General features: G+C 50.3%; 1 protein-coding gene across 3 annotated transcripts in view; it reads right to left on the reverse strand.

Moving 5' to 3' along the window:
* Positions 1-14,059, reverse strand: part of KCNJ1 (potassium inwardly rectifying channel subfamily J member 1) — a 34,065-nt gene extending 20,006 nt beyond the window's left edge. For 2 of the 3 annotated variants that reach the window (XM_047753769.1, XM_047753767.1), the window contains exon 1: positions 13,838-14,059. The gene's annotated coding sequence lies outside the window, so the exon portion shown is untranslated. Of the gene's footprint in view, positions 1-13,082; positions 13,162-13,837 lie in introns of all 3 variants that reach the window. The other variant, XM_047753768.1, reaches the window with a different exon arrangement.
* Positions 14,060-19,218: the final 5,159 nt, after the last annotated feature.

Here is a 19,218-nt window from a genome sequence, read left to right on the forward strand (position 1 = left end):
TCCCTGGCCTCCCTCAGAGGGTTAAGGACCCGGCACTGCCATGAGCTGTCGTGTAGGTCACAGACGTGGCTCGGATCCTGCGTTGCTGTGGCTGTGGCATAGAGTGGCGGCTACAGCTCCAATTGGACCCCTAGTCTGGGAACCTCCATATGCTGTGGGTGAGGCCCTAAAAAGACAAAAAGACCAAAAAAAAAAAAAAAAAGAGGCTCCCCCATCAGAACCTCTGGACAGAAGCAACAGGCCCAGGGCTGCTCGAAGGAGACCTATAAGAAGCACTTTTGCATGCAGGAAGCCCAGAGGGAGAAAACTTTGTTTATCTGGCTGCCAGGGAAAAATAAACTGCGGGGGCGGTGGGGGGGGGTGAAGATCAAAAAGAAAGATTGCTCATAAACGATTAGATTAGACCAGAAAGATCCAATTGTGCCAGACCAATTGAATTTCCTCTGAAGTTAGCATGACCGGTCTTCCAGAACCAGGGGCAGCTGGAGCACAGGGCTTGGCGGGGGTGGGGGGGAAGGTGAGCGTGAGTGGTACATCCCCACCTGGCATCTTGGGCTGAAATTCTACTCTAATAAACCTCCCTAGCCCCCTCTTCTTTTCTTTTGTAGCATCAAATCGAGCTTAGTACGTTTTTATTTGGTTGACTGCCTGCCTTCCTCTGAGCTGTCCATGGCACAACAATTGAGGAAAGCTTCATTCAATCTCCATTCTTTTCTTCTCTCATCCCCACACCCAACATCATCAAGTCTTCTCTGCTCTCCCTCCAAATACATTCAGAAGCTCTCTCAGCTGCATCCCCATAACTGCCACTGTGGTCCACACCTCCGTGATCCTTTTTTTCCCTTTTTTTGGCCACCCCAAGACACATGGTGTTCCCAGGCCAGGGATCAAATCCAAGCTGCAGCTGCGACCTACGAGACAGCTATGGCAATGCCAGATCCTTTAACCCACTGTGCAGGGGCCTGTGATCAAACCTGTGTCCTGCAGATGCAGAGACGCCGCCAATCCTGATATGCCAGAGCAGGAACTCACAAACTTCCGTATTTCTTGCTTTAGCTACAGAAATGGCCTGCTCCCTCATTTCTCTGCTCTCCCTCTCCTTCCTCGCCCTGACACATTCCCCAGTGTCTGAGGCAGGTATTAATGGTGTAAATCAGACCATGTGGCTGCCTTGCTGAGGCCTCTCTTGGGTTCCCCTCACCCTAAAGGCCTCAATGTCCTCCACACTCCCCAGATGGCTCTCATGTCACTGCGTCTCCACCCCCAGTGCTATTCAGACCACATGCTGCACCACCCCTGCCCTGGTCTTCCAAACCTGCTGTTCCCTCTTCAGGGCTGCCTCGGCTCCTTCTTGTCATGTGGGACTCAGCGCTGTGGTCACCTCCTCAGAGGGCCTTTCAGCATCCAGTCCCAGGAAGCACCCACAGCCTCAGGCAAAGCCACGGCTCCATGCTGTTCTAGCTTCTTCCCATCTCTTATCCCTCCCAGGTGTCTTCTTGGTTATTTACCTATTTATTATGTGCCCACATCTTGCTAGCTCTAGCAGCCTGTCCTGTGTTCTTGGGATTCTCAGCTCCCAGATCCACCACTAGAAAAACTCTGCCAGGAGTGCCCGTCGTGGCTCAGTGGTTAACGAATCCCATTAGGAACCATGAGGTTGCGGGTTCAATCCCTGGCCTTGCTCAGTGGGTTAAGGATCTGGCATTGCCGTGAGCTGTGGTCGCAGACGTGGCTCAGATCCCGAGTTGCTGTGGCTCTGGTGTGGGCCGGCAGCTACAGCTCGGATTAGACGCCTAGCCAGGGAACTTCCATATGCTGCGGGTGTGGCCCTAGAGAAGACAAAAAGCCAAAAAAAAAAAAAAAGAAAGAAAAAAGAAAAAGAAAAACTCCGCCAAAATTTTTTTTTTTTTTCTTTTTAGGGTTGCACCTACAGCATATGGAAGTTCCCAGGCTAGGGGTCGAATTGGAGCTACAGCTGCTGGCCTACACCACAGCCTCAAGAATGCCAGATTCGAGCCGCATCTTCAACCTACACCACAGCTCACGGCAATGTTGGATCCTTAACCACTGAGCGAGGCTAGGGATCGAACCTGCATCCTCATGGATGCTAGTCAGGCTTGTTATCACTGAGGCACAGTGGGAACTTGCTGCCAATTGTTCTTGAAAGAGTGGAAGTTCATGTCCTTGCCTGGCTGGAAGTGTACAGGTGCAGAAACATGTCTGCAACTTTAAATCCACCACTACCCATTGGGCCTCCGTTGTCACGAGGGAGAGAGAAGGAGAGAGAGAGGGAGACCAAAGAGCTGTTTTACCTCCAAAGTGCAACTAAACACAATTTTTATTTGTTTGCCCAACTAATGACCAAATAAGCATCAGTGGTGGGATGAAAGCCATTGTGGTGAATTCATCAATGCCAAGGCTGAGAGGTTGCAGGGAGACCACACATCAACACTGCATGCGTTTGTGGGCATTTCCTGCTCATCTTTTAAAGTTAAGCTTACATTTTTCTACAGCATGCAGTGGCACATCTACTTCATGTATTTCAAATTCAATATTGTGCCTGGAAACTATACGAGAAATGGAGATGTTTCTGGGCCTTTGTTTCCATTGATCAAAAAACTACACATTTTCTGCATTCCTTTACTTGGTCAGGGATTTTAAAGTTTTTTACAGTGCAAAAGTGGCTAAACCATGTGCAAACCTCAGAGACTCTGCAGAAGATATGGATGAGATTGATTCGAAAAATGTGGTCGAGATTGATTGAGTGCAAGGCTCATGAGGCTACAATGGAGGGGACAGCTGAGAGCCCTGGCCAGCAAGAGCAGCTGGAAAGGAGGAGACACTCAAGGCAGCACTCCTGCCATGACCACGCAGGAGTCCCCAGAGGAAGACCCCTGCTCCAAGGAGGTAAGCAGCATGGTGGTGAGCCCTGAAATAAGAGACACAGGAGAATGGCTGCTAAGGAAGCCACTACACCACCATGTATATTTGCTTTAATAGATGTACAATTGATTTACAATATTGTGTTAGTTTTAATGAGTTTCCCTTGTGGCTCTGTGGTTTATGAACCTGTTATCCATGAGGATGCAGGTTCGATCCCTGGCCTCACTCAGTGGGTTAAAGGTCTGGCACTGCCATGAGCTCTGATGTAGGGTGAATACAAGGCTCGGATCCTGGGTTGCTGGGGCTGTGGCATAGGCCAGCCACTGTAGCTCCTATTGGACCCCTAGCCTGGGAACTTCCATATGGTGCAGGTGCAGCCCTCCTCCCCCCCCAAAATTGTGTTAGTTTCATATGTACAGCAAAGTAACTCACATATATACATATGTTATATGTATATATATATAACATATACACATATATTCTTCAATTCTTTTCCATTATAGGTTATTATAAGATATAGAGTATAGTTCCCTGTGCTTTGCAATAAACCCTCCTTGTTTATCTCTTTCATATATAATGGTGTGTATCTGTTAATCATATACTCCTAATTTATCATTCCTCCCCTGCCCCCTCTGGAAACCATAAGTTTGTTTTCTATATCTGCACATCACCGTGTTTTCTTGGTAACTAACCATTGTTAGAAAGGCACCTGTCTCTCTGGCTACAGTTAGTATTTGTTGAATGAGTGAACTGATGATGAATGAATACAGAATGGGAAGGGGGTCTACCTTCCCATGTTTCTTGAAGACAAAAGGAGACAAGATGTAGAAAAGTAACTGGCAATGAATGAATGTTCCATCAGGATTTCTTGACTCCCGTTTAGCATGAAGCTCATCTTTCCCTACCCCATGGATCAACAATAGCTAACATTTATGGCTCTTCCTGTGCTCTAGGCCATCTCCACTTATAAACTGGACTGTTACAACTTCCCTAGGACGCAGACAAGCTCATCATTATTCCCAGTGCGTACAGAAGAAAATCAATTGACCCAAGTTCACAGAGCTAGAAAGTTAGAATTCAGCCTAATGCAGCTTCATCGGGCATGATATGTGTTCACCTTTGGCTTATTGGAAGAAACTTAATAAGATGCTTCCCTTCCAATGTGACCTTCTTTGGCACAGATGGAAGGCAGGTAGTGGTTCCCTAAAATATCCCCCTTCCAGCTGGGCAGATGGCTTCTCTCACGTGGTTGGAGGCACACAGCAAGGTTAGCTTTTGGCTTTCCAGGATTGGGGTGGAGGAGCTGAAATCACTGTAGAGGAAGATGAACGAATGTTTATTCATGTCTGCACATGCCATAGACTGAAGGAGCAGTTGCTTTGCAGAAATTATTCCATAATCCTCACAGTGACCCCAGGCATAATTCTATTTTCCAAGGGGAGGCACGGAGGTGTGGAGAGGTGAAAGAGGTCAGAGGAGGCAGGGCTGGGACGGGAACCCAAATCTTCCTGCACCCTTCTACCTCAAGTCCCATAAAAACTGTGTGAATTCGGTCTAAGGCAGGGAGGAAAGGCAGGGCAGCCTTGGGGAAAGACAGGGCTTCCTTCTGCTCCCCTCTTTCTTTCCTTCTTTGCTTGCTTTTTCTTTGCTCATTCATTCCTGGCTTTCCTACTGTCAATACATATTTATTAGGAATCTATCACACATCTGGTGACCAAGTCCACTGGGACAGCGGGTTGACCCCCGGGAACCCCGGTCGGTGCGACCAAGTCCACTGAGACAGCTCTGTGCTGGGAGCTGAGGACCCAGCATGAGTCCTCAGTCCTCCCTGAGGCTGGTCCTCAGGGAGGTGAAGAGGGCAGGACAGATAACAGAATGGAACCAAGTAAACAGGTAATTATAGATTGTGATAAGGGCTAAGAAAGCCAGGCAGCTTGGAGGTGACCTTGACAAGTGGCAGTGAATAGGATGACACTGGATCCAAAGATGATGGAGGCAGAGAGGGACTCCCCCAGGCTGGGGACAAGCAGAACTCTAAACTCAGTTTCCTCACAAGCCTCACCTGCTGCCTCCTGTCCAGGGCATTGTTGGGGGTGGGGGTGGGGAGTGTTAGCATTTCAGGCAGGCTTGGGAAACCTGGAGAGTTCTGGAAGGAGGCCTGCCAGGATGGCCTCAAGTCAAGCCACAGTCTTCCTGTTTGTCAAAGGACAATAACGAGGTCTCTGCCTCCCAGAGCCATCATGCAAATTGAATGATATGGCATTCGGGAGAGTTCAGGTGGGTGAAGGACAAACTATATAAAAGTGGGTTGAAATGTAGCAAGAGGGAGTTGAGTTAGACATAAGGAAGGACTTCCCAATGGAAAGGATGATATGCCTAGCAGATTTCCAATGAAGAATGGGACCTGTATTGACTGGAAGAGAAACAGTAACTGTCCCCCTCAAATAAGTGTATGACACTCCATAGGCTTCCTAGCACGAAGGGAATAAATGTAGGAACTGACAAATTTTTAACTGCAAACATGACTCACAGGAAGAAGCAGCTGAAAGAACTCAGGAAGTCTCTTGCTGGTACTATTTCAGGGATTCCAGGAGGGTCTCTCTGAACAAAAGTGAAGGTACCACCTGTCGGAGCACATGTTGCAATGGACCCATGGATTTCGCTCTGGGGATCATGGGGGCTATGATGCTGGGCCTGTCCAGAATACCCTGCCTTTTTTTTTTTTTTTTTGCTTTTTTGCTTTTTTAAGGCCACACCTGTGGCATATATGGAGGTTCCCAGGCTAGGGGTCGAATCTGAGTTGCAACTGCCTGCCTACGCCACAGCCACAGCAGTGGGATCCAAACTGTGTCTGTGACCTACACCACAGCTCACGGCAATGCCAGATCCTTAACCCACTGAGCGAGGCCAGGAATCAAACCCGCATGCTCATGGATACTAGTCAGATTGGTTTCTGCTGCGCCACAATGGGAACTCCACTTTACTTTGAAAAGCAAAAGCTCCCTCAGCTCCCTGCCCAGGATTCCTCTCATTCACTCCAGGGTGGGGAGCTTCCACAGTGCAGAGGCAAAACCAGCATCCTTCTGTGGGTATCATGCCTTCTCTCCAGCCCCAGTCACAGCAGAGACTAGAAAGGGCTCAGCATCTGGTTGCTAGTCACCAACAAAATATGCATGGTGTTTACTGTCAGCATTTGGAAATTTCTGCCCGCGGTCTGGCTGTTGGAGTCCCTGCACCCCCTCACCGGCGTGGCTAAACCGGCCACTGAGACAGAATCCCCTGCACGGCCAGCTTCCGCTCAGGCTCTGTCCCTGAGTCAGGCAGGCAGCCGAGGGGACCAACAAGGCCACTGGTAGCCCTGAATGGGGATCAGGGACCAGGAAGCCGGTGGGATCTGCTGGGATGGCACCCTGGGGAGAAGTGTGATGGAGCCTTTGGAACAGACCCAGAGCGTCTTTGGAGTCAGGAGGAGGCGGGGCAAAGTGGGGAGGGGTGTGTGGGGGAGCCCAGAGGAATGGAAAGCCTCGACCCCTTAGTTGGCTTGGGGTTCTGGCACCTTTGGGGCCATAGGAAGAAAGGAAGCTCCAAGGCAGCTTGTTTATGGGGTAGGAGTAGAGCCAGGGAGGCTAAAGAAAGGCTGAGCCTGGGGAGGTGGACAGACGTGGCTGTCCCTGGTCCAGCCTTAAACTTAGGAGCAGATACCTGGCCCTTTGAGCCGCCAGAGAGTGGGATCACGGGCAACTTGGCAGGGCAAGAACAGGAGACCCAAAGTGAGGGGCTTATGGTTGCTCCCTCCCAGGACATGGGAGGTAGGGGCGATGGGAAGGCTCCCAGGCTGCCCAGCCCGCAGGCAGGTGGCCTCCGATCCTTCCCAGAGAGTGTAAGGAACACGGCCATTTCCCTCTGAAATCCATCCCTGCCTCTCGGCACCTGGACCCACCCAGCCTCTGAAATCTAACCCACATCCCCAGGCTGAGATTTGGATCCACTGTCCTCTCATCTTCAGCAACAATGCCAAAAGCAGCCCTTCACATGGGAGAAAGCAGTTTTAGCCCACGATCCCTCAGCCAAACTCCCCAAGTGACAGATTATTTCCCAGCTTCCCTCCACTGTCACCAGAGTCCACTCCTGGGAAGGGGTTTGCCCACTTGCTGCCCCTCGTGATGAGTCTCTCCACCCTCAGGACTCCAGGCACAAGCCCAGCCCTGGCCCCTTCCCTCCCCTCCCTAGCCTCACTGCCACAGAGCACTTAAAGAGGCACCTTTGTCTGCAGAAATCCCTACCACAGGCCAAAGGAAAGCATGGATTGACTAAAAGGGGAGTAAAATCATTTCTCTCCACTTCTTTTTTTTTGTCTTTTTTTTTTTTTTTTTTTGCTATTTCTTGGGCCGCTCCCGTGGCATATGGAGGTTCCCAGGCTAGGGGTCGAATCGGAGCTGTAGCCACTGGCCTACGCCAGAGCCACAGCAACGAGGGATCCGAGCCACATCTGCAACCTACACCACAGCTCATGGCAACGCCGGATCCTTAACCCACTGAGCAAGGGCAGGGACCGAACCCGCAACCTCATGGTTTCTAGTTAGATTCATTAACCACTGCGCCATGACAGAAACTCCCTCTCTCCACTTCTCAGCTAGCCTCTGTCCCCGGGGGACTCCTTCCCCTCCTTGTTTTGGCAGTGGTGAGCCTTGCACTGGACAGAGAGAAACTCGTGCTCTCACTCACAATGGTCCAGAGCCCCTGCCTCTAAAAGGATTCTGGGAACGGTCTAGGTAAGCACACTCAGAGCTGCCCTCTCCTCTTCATCCAGGGGATGGAGCAGATGGGAGAGGGTGCAAGCCTTCTGTCCTCAACCCCCCACCCCCACCCCATTGGGGCTTCCCTGGGAAAAAACCAGGTGGGTGGGAGGTAGAACGTGCCCCCATCACGCGTCTCTCACTCTCTCCTGCCTGTCCTTGCATGAGCCAGAAACTTCTGCCAAGTAGGGGCTGGGTCCTCACACTGTGGCAAAGCCCAGCACAACAGTGGGCTTACCTAGGGGTCTTTTTTTTTTTTTTTTAAGGCCGAATCCGCAGTCTATGGAAATTCCCAGGCTAGAGGTTGAATCAGAGCTGCAGCTGCCTGCCACAGCCACACAGGATCCAAGCTGCGTCTGTGACCTACACCCCAGCTCATGGCAACACCAACTGATAGAGGCCAGGGATCGAACTGGAAACCTCATGGATACTAGTTGAGTTTGCTACCACTGAACCACAGCTGGAACTCCCCCAGGGGGGTCTTCTGAGGTGATTCTCTGAGCACTCTCTGAATTCAAACCCTCCCTCCCCCATGCATAATCCATCAGTGGTCCAGCCCGCTCAGAGTACCCAGATTCCCCAACACAGTCAGCCGGGGATTACTTTTATCTCTCTCAACATCACATCATTGACTTGGACTCCAAAAGACTTCATGGCAGGGAGCCTTTTCCTGTGCGAAACTAACAGCAGTTATTCATAGTTTCCAGCTCCGTCGAGCTCCTCAAGGACAAATGGCAGATCTGGAAAGAGCCAGAAAGTTCCTGAGAATTTAATCAAGGGCAGCGAAGCATGAGTCCTCCCTGAGGGGAATCACCTGAGAGAGCTGGGGTCGTTCCGGCTGCAAAGACAGCATTAACCTGCTGCTTTCAACAGTGTTATGCTGCATATTTAAATCTGCTGCCTTGGGGATATGGCGGCACGGAGCTACCCCCTGGTAAATGCAATTCCTGAACCCTTGCCAGGAGACACTGGGGTTTGTGCCATTGGAAGAGAGGGAGGGCCACAGATGGACATTGGAAAATTCTGAACAAATGGAAATTTCTGGCTTGCATTTCAGAGTATTCAGAAAGAATCTTCTCTTAAAGCATAAGTGGGGGACTTGCCTCTAGCAAAATTTATAAGACTGGATAACTGCAGCGCAGAGCCTGGGCAGACACATGTCCACCAGGGCAACTGCACATTGGGAACCGATTTAGGAAAAAAGCAACAGGCTTCTCTGAGCGAGAAAGTTATGGATCCAAAGTGATGTTTGGTGAATACAGGTTTCTGTTTTTCTGGGGGGCTCTGAGCAAGTCTTCCCCCTTCTAGGTCTTAGTTTCTTCTTTCCTTAGATGGTTGAATTGGATCTGATGAACCCTTAGAGCGATGTTTTGTTTTGTTTTTGTCTTTTCTAGGGCCGCACCCTCGACATATGGAGGTTCCCAGGCTAGGGGTCTAATTGGAGCTGTAGCTGCTGGCCTACACCACAGCAACGTGGGATCCGAGCCGTGTTTGCGATCTGAGCCACAGCTCACAGCAACGCCAGATCCTTAACCCACTGAGTAAGGCCAGGGATCATACCTGAAACTTCATGGTTCCTAGTCGGATGTGGTAACCACTGAGCCATGATGAGAACTCTTTTTTTTGGGGGGGGGATTTTTTTTTTTTTGCAATTTTTCTTTTTAAGGTTGCATCTGAGGCTTATGGAAGTTCCCAGACTAGGGGTCCAACTGGAGCTGCAGCTGCTGGCCTACATCACAGTCACGGGAACAACAGATCCCAGCCGCATCTTCCACCTATACCACAGCTTGGGGCAGTGCTGGTTCCTTAACCCATTGAGTGAGGCCTGGGACCGAACCTGAATCCTCATGGATACTAATCTGGTTCTTAACCTACTGAGGCACAACGGGACCTCCCTGAAATGATTATTTATTTATTTATTTATTTATCTATTTATTTATTTTTGTCTGTTTAGGGGCGCACCTGCAACATATGGAAATTCCCAGGCTAGGAGTCGAATTGGAGCTAGAGCTGCCGGCCACAGCCACAGCCACAGCAACACAGGATCCGAGCCGTGTCTGCGACGTACACCACAGCTCACAGCAACACTGGATCCATAACTCACTGAGAGGGGCCAGGGATTGAACCCACATCCTCATGAACACTAGTTGGATTCGTTTCCGCACCACAACAGGAATTCCTGGTTATTGTTTGTTTATGTTGACTTTTCTAGGTCTACATCCTTTATGCTTCTCCATGAATTTTTCCTTCATCCTCTTTCTTTCTTCCTTCCTTTTTCCTTCCTTCCTTCCTTCCTACCTTCCTTTCCTTCCTTCCTTTCCTTCCTTCCTTCCTTCCTTTCCTTCCTTCCTCCCTCCCTCCCTCCTTCCTTCCTTTTGGAAGGTATTTGTTTTCATTCTGTTTTGGTTTTCTAGTTTGCACGCACATGCCCTGCCGGCTCATGGAGATTGGGAGCACACAATCAAGCTGACCACGCTTGCTGCCTAGAGCAGGGTTACTACGACATGACTCACGAACAGTCCAGGAGACAGAGAAGCCCAGAAGGTCTGAGTCTTTTTCTCTACTCTTGGCTTTTGCCTAAGTCACCACTGTCCTGTGCTTTCTTTTCTCAGCCCATAAAATCGCAAGGATCTTATGGGCCTTGAGATAAAGGTAGGTAGTCCCTCTTGGCTGTGCCTCAGTCCCCTTATCAGGCCGACCACCACCTCCACCTCGGAAAACACTGACCTGATGTGGGGAAAGGGATGGACAAGCAGAAGTTCTTTAATGAGTATATTCAACTACCCTCAATGAATTATTGGACAAGCTTTGATTTCTGTGCCAATAAATTCGCTCAGTGTTGTAACTTGAAATTGCAACACTCACAATGCCTATTCTGGCATATGCTTCTTCTAGGGCCCAAGAGAAACTAAACTGGAATCACTTTGAATCCCTCTCTGGACCCCAGGAGTTATTTCAGCTCCAGGGAGAAAATTTCTAGGGGTGCCGGCAGGTGACTAGTCTATCGGGACTTACGCCCCAGTGGGCTGCTTTTTCCAGATATTCTGAACTATGAGATCTCACTTTCTAGTCCAAGGCTGTCACCCACCTGCCAAGTGGAGGGGGGTGGTGGATGTAGGTGGACCTGTGGTCAGACGTCTGAGTCCCAGCTCGGCCAGTCATGGCCTGCGGAACGCAGCCCGGAGCTTCTCAGACCAATATGACTGGACGGGTGTCACGTGGACCCAAACACTGACCCCCTGGCCCTCAAGGCCAGAGAGGGCCTGGAGAGAGTCGCAGGGCCCAAGGTTACTGACCCCAGCGAGAGGGTCTTACAGGCAACGTCCTGGTCCATGTGGCCCACTGGAAATAATTCAGGAGACACTCTTGTCGGCTCCATCATCTCCACCTTCCTGAAAAATGGGGCTGCAAATAGCACCTACTCATAGGAATATTCCACAGGGAGCACTCAGCTCAGTACCTGCCTCAGGGTCATCAGGGAATACATTGGGGCTGATGATGGTACTTGCAGGAACCATCACTTGGCAGAGGCCTCTGACGCTCAGCAGTGCTATGATTGCTTCTGATGTTGTCTCAGCTTAAAGTCTTCATGCGAGGGAGGGACACAGCTTCTGCCCTGCCTCCCAAGGGGCAACAGAGGGGCTCAGCAGAGACCCAGGGCCACCTCGTCCAGGGCCCAGATCCTCCAGGGGGGAAATGAGAGGAGCCTGGGGCTCACCTGGCTGAAAATGCTCCTTGTTCCCGTCCTCCAGGGGCACAGGGAAGCAAATGACCAGAGGCTTGATTTCTGTGGAGGAGGCCTCAGCAAAGCCAGTCCCCTGCCCTACGCTGTCCCCAACTCCCCATAACAGCAGGAGCCATCGACTCAGCTCTCTGTGCCCCAGGAGGCCATAGTGGGTGCGTGAGGGTAAGTGTGGAGAAAACCCTCTTTTCCACTCAAACTTGGTTCATCATTGGGACTTCGGGGAAATTTCCAGAATGGGACCAATCAATCATCAGTTTCCCGTGTCAGCTGTACACTTGGTCCTAGCAGCCAGTCTGCCCTAGATCTTGTGTGCTCTGCCTTTTAATAATTTCCTAACTAGTTTCCTGGCAATGATCTCACCTCAGCCCAAGCCACCTTGCACCTTGCAGACAAAGCAGCCTCGCTAATTGTAAATATGACCTCACATGGCTTTGCACCACCTGCATGATCCTGCCACGCTCCTGGGCATCACACGCAAGGTCCACATCCTGCACACTCGCCCTACGGCTTCTCTTGTCTCGTCTCTCCTCTCCCCTCCCCTCCCCATCCACCCACCCCAGCCACCCCAGCCACACCAGTTCGGTGTTTCTTGCAAATGCCATGCTCTCTCGTATCTCCGTGTTTTAGTAAATGCTATTTCCTTGTTTTGGAATGTCCTTCCTCCTGCCCCCACCAGATCGCATCCTGCCCACCCAGGGAGTTTAGAATCATGCTTCCATGGTGAGGTCAACCATAGGTAAAGTAGGGTATCATTCCTGTACAGGAAATGATTACATCATGACTACTTTGTGGCATCTATCCCGCTTGAGTCTAACCGCCTACCTGTATGTACCCACCCCTCTAACCTGTAATTGCCAGAACAGCGGCTATTCAGTCATTTCTCAGGACCTCACAGAGTTCCCAGAACATAGGGCGTGCTCACTATAAGTTTGTGGAAAGGCAAAGAGGAAAAATCCTCTATGTCTAGTAGGAGGATTTGATGAGAAGGGCAATAACAATGAGAAAAAGGCAGTAGTCATGATTAGCATCTTAAATTGTAGAATTAAGAGGAGTGAAACTTGGGGCAAACGCAGACCATGTGAGCAATCCCAGTGAGAACTCTAAGAGAAGGAATTAGGAAGCATTCACTCCATGGAAGCCACGGGTCAGGTAAGAGGCAAAGCATGTGATCGAAGCTGAATCCTTGGAAAATCACTGAGCTGTGAAAAGGTCCAGAGTAGATTTGTAACCTAGCACAGAAAAAAAATGAATTGCTGGGAAAAGGAAAAAAAAAGACATGCATGAGAAGTCCTGGGTCTCAGCTCTGCAGAGCATTTCTTAGCAATTACAGCATCTTATGCACGTGAAAAAAATCAGAGAAAAAGCTCAAAGCCACCCACAGCATCAAAGCTCCAAGAACCATAATTCCTCCCCATGCTGCTCTGCAAGCTCAACCTTGCACCCAAGATGACTTGGTGTGCTTCTTACCCAGGAAGAGAAACATCTTCATGCCTTACATATACAAAAAAAAAAAAAAAAATCTTTTCGGATTGTTCACATCTTGCCAGGCACCCCATCCCATCGTGTTTTGAAAAACTGAAGCTAAATTAGTAGGGATACATTTTCACAAAACAGTGCAGCGTAAGACAATGTGAGCCAAGACAGTGACTGAAGGGCACCTGCCAGCAGGCTGGGTAAGTCCTTGTGGAAAACAGCATCCTTCCCATCACCAGGCTTGGCTTCATTTGGTGTGCTCAACTGAAGGAAAAAGCAAACACATTTCCTCTAAAGCCTGCCAATTGCAAAAGACAAACATCTTTCGAGCAACTATGCACAGTATCTCTATGACATGGATGTTTGGAGACGAGGGCGCCACACCTGTTCATGTAAAACGGAACAAGGGGGACAGACGCCACTCACAGAGCATCTGTCACAGCAGTACTGAGGGAGCCGAACAAATGTCGAGGAGTCCAGATGCATTCGCTTAGAATCGTGCAACATTTCGTCAAATGAAGGAAAGGCATTTTGGTGCGGATGGACAAAAAGCCTTTAGCCTTTTCCGATGTAGACCTCCCTAGCATCCTCACCCTCTGCCTGAATGTTGGCAGAGGCTAAGAGAGGTCTGTCTTCGTGGAAGCCCTTGCCATCAGGGACAGAAGCCCATACACGTCTGCATCACCTGGAGGAGAAGGCTGTGGAGCCAGGCATGATGCTCAGGGTCGTGGACTGGCTAAGAGAGGCCTGGACAAAGTTCATGGCTCATAATCCACATGCAAATCTCACCTGCAGCATCAAGTGAGGTGAAAACCATACTTTCAGCCCCGAAGGGAGGTAGACAGTCTGTATAGGTGTGAGGTGGGGAAAAGAAAGCTAAATTCCCACGAAAATCCACTCCTTTTCCCCCAAAGGGCCAACGTGGCCTTTCTCCCCTTACCTCATGGATTGCCAGCTTGAATGCAGAGATGAACGCTCAGCTTCTTGGTCCCCAAGAAAGCAGCCGGGTCCTTGACAGTCCTTGCACCTTTGGTCCCAGAGTTTGGATGGCCAGGGTGAGAGGGCCTGGGGCTCTGTTGCTTTTTATGAGTTTGTAGGTCAGCTCAGACCGGCTGCCAAGCCATCTGTATGCAACGGCTCTCAAAGAACACAGTTTACTTAGAACCAGATCCAACAAGGGGAGGCGTGGCACTTAAGTGGGCTGGACACCCCAGAGGTGTTGAGCTACCCGGGCTAATTAGGAAGGATTTGCTTTTGGAGCCGTGACTTGGAACCTGCACGCTTGCACTGACAAGCAACCCAGCCAAATGCGTGCACTTAGGGTAGAGGCTCCCAGGAGGGGGTACTGTGTCCCCCAGGGGCTCTTCCAAAGCCTCTCCAGCTCAATGACTCCTGCAGTGGCCACAGGTCAGGCTGACCTGAGCTTCCCTTGGTCATTATCTGCCACGCTGGTCCCAGTTCAATGTGGAGCTTGGTAGCCGAGACTTCAGAGGGGAGCTGACGGGGAGGGAGGCCCTGCCCCATCTCACCGGGGGTAAGGTCCTGGCTTCTCACCCTCAAGGTCTGTGTGGGGAGGGAGGCCATGGATGTGATGGACTGGGCACACACTTGGCAGTGAGGGAACGCTCCAAGAAGTCAACACACCCCAGTATCTGCTTTCCTTTTTTTGTCTTTTTGTCCTTTTAGGGTCGCACCCGCGGCATATGGAGGTTCCCAGGCTAGGGGTCTAATCGGACTGTAGCTGCCAGCCTACACCATAGCCACAGCAACGCCAGATCCTAGCCGCGTCTGCGACCTACACCACAGCTCACGGCAATGCCGGATCCTTAACCCACTGAGTGAGGCCAGGGATCGAACCTGCAACCTCATGGTTCCTAGTCAGATTTGTTAACCACTGAGCCACGACGGAAACTCCAGTATCTGCTGTCTTTCCTCCTTCCCACCCCACCCTCCAGGGCCCTCTTCCTCCAGCTCATACTTCCGGTCTTCCGCCCTCTTGAGCTGTCCTCTAGTCAGAGTCCCTTCGGGTTCTGGTGGCCTCCCTCCGAGGACCCTCACTCACTTCACTGCTGGCCACCACTGGAGCATCAGAAAACAGTCTCCTTAGTAAACTGTGGCTTTGTGCTGGGGGAGCAGCACGGGGCGACCAAGGGCACAGCCTCCCTCTCCAGCCCCTGCTCCCGTCAACACCTGCCAGAAGATGTGAGGGATTAGATTTCACTGAGTCTAAGTGACTCAAAGGACTGGAGATGCTGCGGAGCTGGACTGTAGTTTGGAGGCCACGTGCCAGGGATTCTGGCACCGGAGAATTTCTACGCTGTGATTTTCCTAGAGGTGATGAAATAGAAACGAATACAGAATTACCTGAGGAAAGGAATTTTTTTTTGTCTTTTTGCCTTTTCTAGGGCCACTTCCCGTGGCACATGGAGGTTCCCAGACTAGGGGTCCGATTGGAGCTGTAGCCGCCAACCTACACCACAGCCACAGCAGCACAGGATCTGAGCCACGTCTGCGACCTACACCACAGCTCACAGCAACGCCAGATCCTTAACCCACTGAGCAAGGCCAGGGATTGAACCTGCAACCTCATGGTTCCCAGTCAGATTTGTTAACCACTGCACCACGACGGGAACTCCAGGAAATTGTGTTTTCAAGCAGGTATAAGTATAATCAGTTTTATTCTAAAGGAAAAAGACTAGAGTAGGTTTAAGTAAAAAGGGTATAGGAGTCTTGCCCATGTGAAGTTTGATTGTAAGAGACCTCTTCCGGGGAGCACACGACCACAGGGAAGAATAAGAGGAGCGTTTGTTCCATCGCTCGTGCTAAATGTGACTTTTCCTCTTCACAGAAGGTCCCCTGTGAGCCCACTGGTCCCCAACCCCTCTCCCTAGGTTCACCCCTCCCTCCAAAATCACCTTCTTCCTCACTCCCCCACTGCGTGGTTTTCCATCTACCTTCTCTGGCATCCCACCCCCACCCCAGGGAATAACCTCACAACCCCAGGTTCCCCCTCCCCACCCCTGAGCAGCACGTCACCCTAAGTCTGGGTCCGGGGACATGGGGATGCAGCCTGCAGAACCCTGTGCAGGGAGAGGGCATCCAGAGCCCCCAGCAGCTCTGCTCCTGAAAGGCTGAGCACCCAGCACCCACAATGCTGGAGTGGGGGCAGGGGTGCTCCTCCAGAGCGACTTTGGCTGGAAAATTCCCATGGGGCCCCGGAACCCTTCATTTCTAGGATGTGTCCACCTCCCCTCCCCCCCTCCTTCACCCCGAGGCTGTTCAGACAGGATGGGAGCTGTCAGGGGACCAGCGGTCCTAGAGCACAGTCGGGAAAAGGGTTCTCTGCTTCCAATTTCAGAGCAGGGGCCCCAGCAGCCCCCAGGAGTGTCCGGGCCAGTGTGAGTCGCAAGTGTGCCTTTCATTCTCCCGACCATCCTCTGGACAACTGGAAACACAAACAGGTGCAAACACTCACCTCTGAAAGGTACACCTTGATTCTCAGAGTCAGTACAGAACAAACCCCAAGTGTGAAAATGAACATTTTCTTTTTATTTGTAATTGAGGTATGGTTGATTTCCAATGTTGTATCAACTTCTGCTGCACAGCAAAGTGATTCAATTAGACACATACATCCATTCTTTTTCATATTCTTTCCATTATAGTTTATCTCAGAATACTGAATATAGTTCCCTGTGCTATATATACAGCAGGACCCTGTTATAACCATTTTCTTTTTTCTTTCTTTCTTTTTTTCTTTTTAGGGGCCCTACATGCCACATATGGAAGTTCCCAGGCTTAGGGTTGAATTGGAGCTGCAGCTGCCAGGCTATGCCACAGCCATGGCCACACCAGATCTGAGCTGCATCTGTGACCTATGCCACAGCTTGCAGCAATGTCAGATCTTTAACCCACTGAGTGAGGCCAGGGATCAAACTCACATCCTCATGGATGGTAGTAGGGGTCTTCACCCGCTGAGCCAGGATCTTGTTATAAACACCTCATTCATGTGCAAGCCAGATCCCTCCACAGGATGGAGCCAGAACATCTCATTCATTACTTTGGAGACTTATCTTAGAAACCCCCCCCCCCCCCCCCGGCCTTATCCCTCATTCAGAGCAGCCCCTGAGGACCAGATGGAAATGAGAAAGAGGCTGTTGCTAAGCAACAGAGAGGGCAGGGCAGCTGCTTCTCCCAGAGCCAGGAATCTTGGTTATAGTGAAAGTAGCTGATCTGATGGAACACTGCAGCTTCCATAAAACTAGTGTGATTCACTTTCTCAGTCTCTCCTTCTACAATGGTCTTCAAGGAGAAATTCTGCTCGTGCCCCACTCTCTACCTTTTTCCATGGCTCTATCCCACACCCACACTGCTGACCCCTCCGGTGGTGATGGGTGCTTACTCCTCAAATACAGCCCGGAGCCCCTCAGCACCTGAGCTGGAGAACCAGAGTGGATGGGTTCTCCATCCAGTGGATGGGCTGATTCTCTTTTCCTTTAAAGAAATTTGGAGGATTTCAAAGATATTATTCCATTCATGACTAATATTCCAACAGGAGCAATTTGCATGAACAGTAAGCCCTTACAGGAGCCTAGATAGGGACGATGAGGCAGTCAACTCACACAACAAGAGACATCACACAAGTTCTGCAAGGCGGGGACCCTGGACCACGTGCAGAGCAGACGGCAGGGCAAGCAGGCAGGACTTGCAAAGTGGAACCAGGAGCATGTATGTGATGGACAAGGAGGTGGGAGCATCAAATCACAGCATCGCTGCCAAGGTGGGTTCTTCCTGATCTGAGCAGAACAAGGGGAAAGCATTGTGGGGTGGGCTTCCTACCTGGGCTATGGCATCTCAACCTGCCAACAACCCTAGGGAAAGGTGTCATTTTCATCAACATACAAATAGAGATGTAAAGGCACTCAAGTATGTGATCAGGCAGGGGTCCAATTCACATCTGTCTGCGATGGGCAGGCCCCTCCAACCACTGCTTCATTGAGATGATCAGCTGTGAGGTGGATACAGTTTCCCAGCGGAGGGAACAGAGGTTGGAGCCGCAGTCCCACCTCTGCTCTAGTTAGTTAAAAAGCACTTCTAACTGCACACTCTGGGGAGAGCATGTACTCTTTGCAAAGCACCCAACTCTTCATTTTGGGAATCAAGAAAGGAAATTTAAAAGAATCTTGAGATCGATTAAACAAGGATGAAACTCCTGAACTCAACAAGGATGAAAGTAAAGGAATGTTACAAATGTATATCCACAAAGACAAAGGGAGCAGAAACCTGACTGCAGTGGTCAGGAGACTCTCAGAGAATTCAAAAAGCTGGAAATAGGGACAGGGCAGAGCAGCAAAAGTTGAGCGGGGAGCCCCTGGAGGGAAAAGTTAGCTTGGGGGGCAGGGGGTGTGGAGATGAGCTCTCAGAGCCCAGGCACCTCTGGAGGCAGCACTCTTGCTCTCGTGTGGGGGTGGAAGACAGGAAAACGGTTGAAATTCCTTATCAGGAAGGGATTTCCCTAGGCCTGGAATCTGAGAAAACTAGGAAGAGTGTGGTTTGCGGTTCTTCAAATGTAGCCCTGCACTGGAGACAGAAAGGGATTGTGGGAAAATCTGTGTACTGAATGGGAGACCATCAGTCCCTTCCTCCGCTCACGATCTTTGCAAAACAAGCACAGGGACATGTCATTCGAACACAGAGCTGGAATCTTCCTTTTCTAGCCACTAACCTACAAGCTGTCTCCCCTCTACTCAGAAGGGAAGAGATTTCTGGGGTCCCAGGCCACCCCCAACCTTGTTCTACAGATGTGACCCGAGTCCTTCTCTGATTTAGGAAGGGCAACAAAAGCAATTCCAGGACAACGAACACATGGCCCCTCAGACAGGCGTCCAGCTTTTAAGTGGCTGCACAGAGGGACTCCTTGGAGGAATAGAGTCTTTCATCTTCGTGCCTTGATTTTTTTTTTTTTTTTTTTTTGAAAACCAGGGTCTGGTGAGAGAGCTGTGGTCAACTCGTAATGTGTTTGCCTCAGAGGAGAATGAGGTAACCCCACTGTGGTGACAAAAGAAAGGGCACCTTTACATGAGTTTCCCATGGAAAGGTTTTGAGAAAGCTGTGTGCAGGAGATGAAATGCTTTCCTCTGAAACCTTTGCTGCCTTTGAAGATGGTAGCTCATCCATCACTCTGTCAAGGGACATTAAAAAAAAATGCAATGGAACAGAGGGAGGATTTTGATGATTTCATTTAATTCATTATAAGCTTGTACAATGAGGGCCTTTTAGTAAAAGCCGCAGCACTAGGCACTTGGAGCATTAGTTACAGAGGTG

The sequence above is a fragment of the Phacochoerus africanus genome, chromosome 11, assembly GCF_016906955.1.
Source record: "Phacochoerus africanus isolate WHEZ1 chromosome 11, ROS_Pafr_v1, whole genome shotgun sequence".
NCBI classification, from domain to species: domain Eukaryota; kingdom Metazoa; phylum Chordata; class Mammalia; order Artiodactyla; family Suidae; genus Phacochoerus; species Phacochoerus africanus.